A 7833-nucleotide genomic window follows, 5' to 3' on the forward strand; every position below is an offset into this window, starting at 1 on the left:
ATGGGAAGGGGGACACCCATAGAGAAGGGGAGGGGGAGGGGCTAGGGGGATGTTGGCCTGGAAACCGGAAAGGGGAATAACATTTGAAATGTAAACAAGAAATACCCAGTTTAATAAAGATGGAAAAAATAAATAAAAAAGAAAGATAAAAAATGCTGAAATATCAGTTATAACGCTTATATTCATACATACACTTTCTTTTTTTTTTTTTTTTTTTAAGAAACACTAAGTTACTTGGTCAAGCCCTTCCGTTTCCGTTGTTTGAACAAGGGGACAGCATAGTCCCCATCAAAGGCATTTGTTATATGTGGATCTCAGCACTAAGCCAGAACCTTGGCTGCCATTCCTTCATTCCAGGCCTTTGGATGACTAATGGACAATTTTTTAAAGGTACTTACAAGGAAATAATTTGTGATTGTGAGCGAGTGTAACTGCAAAAAAAAATTCCTTACCGGAAAATGTGAAGTAAATGAAAATGTAATAATGTCTAGTGTTTTCCTTAAGTGACCTGTTCATAATGAGGAAATTTTAATATAATAAAGTATAAATCCTATATACTTTATATACTATATACTATAGAATATCTGGATAATAAATATAAATATAATTAAATATTAAAAAAAAGAAGGAGCAATAGGGAGAACTGGATAGGTGGTTTATGGATGGGAAACCGGAAAAGGCGATAACATTTGAAATGTAAATAAAAATATCCAATAAAAATTGACACATGAAAAAAGAAAAAATATATATATATAATTTAAAGGGCTGAAGAGATGGCTCGGTGGTTAAGAGCACTGGCTGATCTTCCACAGGACCTGAGGTCACTTTCCCAGGACCCACACAGAGGCTCACAATTGTCTGTTACTTTAGTTCCAGGCTAGGCAATGTCCTCTTCTTACCTCTGTGGGAATCAGGCATTCTTGTGGTAGACAGACACACATTCAGGCAAAGTATCCATACACATACATTTTTTTTTAAAAAAAAAAAGCCTAAAATATATATTTTAGGACCTGGTGGACTAGCTCAGGAGTTAAAGGTGCTTGTAGCCAAGCGCCAACCTCCAAGAGTCCACATAGTAGAAGAGAGAAGATCCCTGAAGCTCTGTTCTCTGATCTTCATGTGTGTGCTATGGCATGTGCAGACAGATACATGTGCGCACAAATAAAGAAATACATAAGCATAATGAAAATGATTTGAAGTATATCTAGAATCCCTTTTCTATGTAAAATTATATAGGAAACACATACATGCTGAGAGAGGATAGATAACAATATCCCATAACTGTAACATAAACTATGTAGAACTCATATATCTACCCTGAGTTAATAGGATTAAACCCAGGACCTTGCAAATGCTAGGCACCCTACCACTGAGCTACATCCTCAATTCCTAGATATTTTAATTTTTTTAGTACTATTTATCTTTTAATATATATGTGTACACATGTGTGTGCCGTTTAATAAAATAATGTAAAAAACATCATTCCATATAAATAAACTAAAATCAAAGGACTAGAGATATGGCACAATAGCTAAGAGCGTGTATTGCTTTTGTAGATTTATGGTTTCCAGCACCCACACCAGGGAGCTTACGACTGCTTGTAGTTCCACTCCGAAGGGTATCCAATGCCCTCTTCTGACCTCTGAATAGACCTGCGCAAATATAAGCACATCCCCACACACAGACACACATACATGCACATAACTAATTTGTTAAAGATTTATTTATTTATTGTATACAAGTACACTGTAGCTGTCTTCAGACACACCAGAAGAGGGCATCGGATCCCATTACAGATGGTTGTGAGCCACCATGTGGTTGCTGGGAATTGAACTCAGGACCTCTGGAAGAGCAGTCAGTGCTCTTAACCCCTGAGCCATCTCTCCAGCCCTGATTCTTTTTAAAAAGAAATCAAAACAGGTCCCAAAGCAGAGTGACTGGAAAGGCTTGTCACAGGATGGCAATGAGTCTTTCATTTGGAGACCATTTAATTTATGAACTGTCTCATGAGCCAGAACTTTGCTGGGGTGAAGAACAGGGAGGCTAAGAGAGAAGATGAATACAACTGACTTTGTGTTCCTGGATCTCATGGTTTGGTGGAAGAGAATGACTCTGGGTCAACAGAAATCCTTCAAGTTGCTCGATGAAATGACAGGGCTGCTCTGAGCTTCAGGGAACAGAGAAGAAGGTGAGAGGAGGGCGGGGACTGGTCAGGAGCTACCTTCAAGTGGCATGTCACTCAAATTGGGTTGGGGGGGATGAAGAGTCATGGCAGGGCAGGGGAGGAAGTGAGGGTGTGGCACAGAGAGAGTGCGTGTGAAATGAGGGGAACGGCCAGAAATAACATGCAGAATCTGAGAGAAATAATAAAGCCTCGTTGCAGGAGGATAACAGTCACATGGAAGGTAGACTATGAGGCTGGAGAAGAAAGGGTCTGATTTGGGAGGCCAAGTTCCTGTTTTTGGTCATTTTTTTCCTAAGGGAGTAGAGTTAGGCATGTTTAGCTTTGCCCATTTGGTTACTCCATGAGAAGTAGGTTGACAGCTATATTAGTTATCTTTCTATTGCTGTGATGAGACACCAATGACCAAGGCAACTAATAGGGGGAAAAAGAGATTATTTGGGGCTTACAGTTTCAGAGGGTGAGTCCATGTCCATCAGTGAGCGGGTAAACATGGCATTGGAGCAGTATCTTGAGAGCTCACATCTTGAGACACAACCCTGAGGCTGATAGAGGACACCAGGAATGGCATTGGCTTTTAAAATCTCAAAGCCCATCCCCAGTGACACACCTCCTCCATCCAAGCCACGCCTCCCAATCCTTCCCAAACAGTTTCACCAACTGGAGACGCAAGTATTCAGATAGATGAACCCATGGGGGCCATTCTCATTCAAACTTCCACAGTAGTGTACTGACTTGAGCCGAGAGACGCTAGTGACGCTAGAAGAGGCATGAAGAGAAGAGCCACTTTTATGGATTCAGAAGTAAGTTGGGATGAGATTTTGTGTTACTGGGAGTCACTGGGCAAGGGAAGATGAAGAATCTAGAGATTCGATTCTGTCTTGGACATCTGGATGCATGAGTGATCTCTAGGATGATAGGAAAAGCAGGGACAAAAATGTTGTCTACAGAGGGGACAGAGGATGTTCCTCATGACTTGTTCCCTTGAATATCTAAGATCTAAATCCAGCTGAGCAAGACTTTTGGTGTGCTGTGCCCAACTGCTTAGAAGACTGGACACTGAGATGTAGTGTTTCTTGTTATTTGGAGGTAAAGTTAGAGCTGGGAAATTCCATGGGGCTGGAGGTGGGCTCCTGCCTTCCTCAAAGCTTAAAGGAATATCTTCTCCTTGTTATACACCATATGTCTCTCATACTTGAAGCATATGCACAGACAGGTGTAATGAAGTTTATGCTTGACACTGTTTGTGTGTATGTGTGTGCACTGAGCACATGTATGTGCAGAGATGCATGAACCTGTATGTATCTGTTGATGGCAGGACAAAAGGTAATATTGTGTCTCTTCCACCTTAGGTTTTTGTTTATTATTATTATTATTATTATTATTATTATTATTATTATTATTTATACATCATACAGATTTCTGCCTGCATGTACTCCTGCAGACCAGAAGAGGGCATCAGATCCCATTACAGATGGTTATGAGCCACCATGTGGTTGCTGGGAATTGAACTCAGGACCTCTGGAAGAGCAGACAGTGCTCTTAACCTCTGAGCCATCTCTCCAGCCCCTACCTTAGTTTTTTTTTAAGACAGGGACTTTCACCTAACTTGGGATTTGCTGATTTTCCCAAGCTGGCTGGCAAAAACACCAGGAAGTCTGCCTGTCTTTGCTTCCCCAGCACTGGGATTATACACGCATGTTTTGGTTGCAGTCACCCTTTAATATATTTTTTTCATGTTTTAATAGTTAGTTAATATTGATTATCACCTTGACAGCATCTAGAATCACCAAGAGACCAAGCCTGTGAGGAATATCTAAATTGAGCTAACTAAGGCGGGGGGGGGGGAGCCACCACAGATGTGGGCGGCACCATTCCCTTGGCTGGGGTCTCAGACTGAATGAAAAAGAAGGGGCAAGTTGAGCAGCATCCTTCATCTCCCTCTGCCTCCTGACTGTGGATGCAATGTGACTCTATGCCTCATGCCCCAGCCCTGTAGCTTTTCTACCCTGACAGACTGCATTCTCAATCTGTGAACATAAGTAGCCCTCCCCCTCCCCTTTCCTTTTGTCAGAGTAGTTTATCACAGACAGGAAATTTTCTAAGCACATATCAAATTGAAAACTCTCATGACCATAAAATTTCACTTTTAGAAAATCCACCCAGTTTAAATGCATCCTTATGTGTACTGAAAGCCACGAAGAATGATAGTCTTGACAGCATTACTCAGACAACATATGCCACCAATAATGGAGTCATAACTCAAGTATGTGAAATTTTTTTAAAAGGTCTCACAACCCAAAGGAAAAAGAAGCAAGAGAAATATGGAGATAAAAATGGAGACAGTCCCTCCCCAAAAGAAAATGCCCAGATGACTAAGAAGCATTTGAAAAAGTGCTAATGTCCTTAGTCATCAGAGAAATGTAAAGCGGGATCCAAAAATCTCAGACATCTATCTGAATGGTTGAAAGCAAATGTCCGGGAGACGGTTCAGTCAGTAGAGTGCTTGTTGGACAAGGATGAGGAGCTCAGTTCAGATTCCCAGGATCCCTATTAAAAAATCCAGTGTGGTGCTGAACTGCATGGTGATGCCAGAGAAACAGAGGCAAGAGGCTCTCTGGGTGTGGAGGTTTGAATACGCTTTTTTTCAAACTATTAGGGGGTGGCACTATTAGGAGGTGTGGCCTTGTTGAAGGAAGTGTGTCACTATAGGGGCAGGGGCAAGGAAAGGGGAAGGGGCAGGGGCAGGGATAGTGGTAAGGAAAGGGACAGGGGCAGGGGCAGGGGCAGGGGCAGGGGCAGGGTGGACTTTGAGACCTTCCTCCTAGCTGCTTGGAAGTCAGTCTTCTCCCTGGATGCCTATGGATCAAGATGTAGAATCGAAGCTCCTTCTCCTGCACCACGTCTGCCTGTGCACTGCCATGCTCCCACCATGATGATAATGGACTGAACCTCTGAACCTGTAAGCCAGCCCCAATTAAGAGTTGTCCTTTATAAGAGTTGCTTGTCCTGGTCATGGTGTCTCCTTACAGCAATAGAACCCTAACTAAGATACTAGAATTTGCTGGCCAGACAGGTTCAGTGGGAGATCCTCTTTAGGAAAATTAGATGGAAAACAATTGTTAACCTCTGGCCTTTATGTGCGTATGTGCACACACACATATACACATATACACTCACACACACACTCATACACTCACACACACTCACATACACACTCATACACTCACACATACACTCACATTTACATACATACACACACACTCACATACACTCATATATAGGCACACTCTCACATACACAGACACATACCCACACACTCATACACTCATGCACATACATGCACATATATACACACACTCTCTTTCACACACACTCTCACACTCACACACACTCATACTCATACACACACTCACATGCGCATACTTACATATACACAATCTCACATACACTCTCACACACTCATGTATGCATACACACACTCACATGTGCATACTTATGTTCACACACTGGCAAACACACTCATATGTACTCACACATACACACACACACATACACGCTCATGGACCGCTCTGAGATTCTGCTGCTGGCAGAGGCTAGGCACAAGCACTACTCTCATGCGTTGCCAGTTGGAGTAAAGCTTTTGTGACACTTTTTGGCACTTTCCCCTAAGTTTCAATATACAAATGTATGCAATCTCCACTTCCTAGCAGTTCCACTAGAATACATGCCGTGGATGGGGCCGCAGATAACCATGTGTTTGCTCAGCGTGCTTGAAACCCTGGTTCCATCCCCAGGACTGTTTTAACCCAGTTTGGTGATACATACTTACAACCTCAGCACTTGGGAGGTAGAGGCAAGAGGATCAGTAGTTCAAGGTCATCCTTGGCTTCACAGCAGGTTGGAAGTTGGAACTTAGTAAAAATAAATAAATAAATAAAATAAATGGCCACATTCCTTGAAAGACACTGTGACACTCACCAATGTGCTATCTGTGACCTAACATAGATAATGCCAGATGGGAAGTGGTGATTCAGAGGGATGGATCAGTCTGTGGTCAACCACAGATTTGTACTTGGACAGAGCTCAGTGGTAGGAACACAATGGCTATGGAAACATGTGGCAAAGTCAAGGGTCTTCAAACCACAGCAGACACGAAATGGAGAGACGAAGCGACTCAGGACAATACACCTGCAAACCAGTCATCTGTTTCCTCCAATTAGGCATTCCTCCCAAGTTTCAAGGTGCAGTCAGTCACACAGGAAGAACCAGAAGAGGAAACTGATGAATATGCATTCTCGCCCCACTGTCCCCATTTTACACAGCTTAGCATCCCCAACCAGGAAATGGCCCTGCCCACAATTATGATGACTATTCCCATGCTGATTAACTGACAACCATTCACAGACATTTCCTGCTGCATATCCCAGGTGACTGTCAAATTGTCCGTGAATGGACATCCTCACACTCTCCGACATGAAAATGAACAAGACAGACCCACAGACAACAATTCAGCTGATCTTTATAGACAGAACGTTGAAAGGTGCCCAGGCCAAAGGGTACAAAGTGTGTGAACCCACTGATGGTCAAAGTCAAACAATTAGGGAATCCAACAATAGAGGGGATAAGGAAATGTAGGAAGGTAGTAACTAAGAACTAAACAAAGAAAAAGCAACCCTAATTACAGACGATTCTCCTTGACCAACTGACCTTTTCTGCAATTTTTCTTGTTTTCATGAATCACCATATATTTCATCCATATATTCATGTTTGCCTATCTGTACATATTGTCTCTATTGTACAGATTGATAATTTGATACATATATATTTTGTGCAGGAAGCAAACACGGATATCAAAAATGGTGATTATTGAAATTTGGAAAGTTGAGACAGGAGATTTTGATTTCAAGACCATCTTGGGATACATAGCAAGACCTTTAAGGGATGATAAAACCAGGCCATGGAGACAGCTCAGGTATACAATGCTGGCTACTCAAACCTAAAGATAGGAGTTTGGATCCTTGGAGCCCATGTTAAAGCCAGATGTGGTGACACCACCATGTATATCATCTATATGTTCATCTGTCTGTCTGTCTTTCTATCTGACTGCAAATCCATCCATCCATCCATCCATGCATCCATCATCTGTCCATCTATGTATAGTCTATCATCTGTAAATCTGTCTTCTATTATGCCTATTATCTATCAATGTATTTAGCATGCACATGTAATCTATAGATGGATGCATAGATGATAGATGGATACATAGATACATACATGGACAAACAGGTAATAGCTGCACAGATAGTAGATTGAAAATGTTATATAAAGCATATATGTATGTATGTGTGTGTGTGTGTTATGTGTGTGTGTATAGATAGATGGATAGGTGAATAGGTGGATGGGTGGATAGGTGGATAGGTGGATAGGTGGATAGGTGGATGGGTGGATGGGTGGATGGGTGGATGGGTGGGTGGATGGGTGGGTGGGTGGGTGGGTGGATGGGTGTGTAGATGGACGGATAGGTGGGTAGATAGATAGATAGATAGATAGATAGATAGATAGATAGATAGATAGATGGAATGTACATAAATCCCTAGAATTCTCTGACCAGTTAGTCTAGCCAAATCAGTGAGCTCCAGGTTTATTAA

This window comes from Rattus rattus, chromosome 16 (assembly GCF_011064425.1).
Source record: "Rattus rattus isolate New Zealand chromosome 16, Rrattus_CSIRO_v1, whole genome shotgun sequence".
Classification (NCBI taxonomy): Eukaryota; Metazoa; Chordata; class Mammalia; order Rodentia; family Muridae; genus Rattus; species Rattus rattus.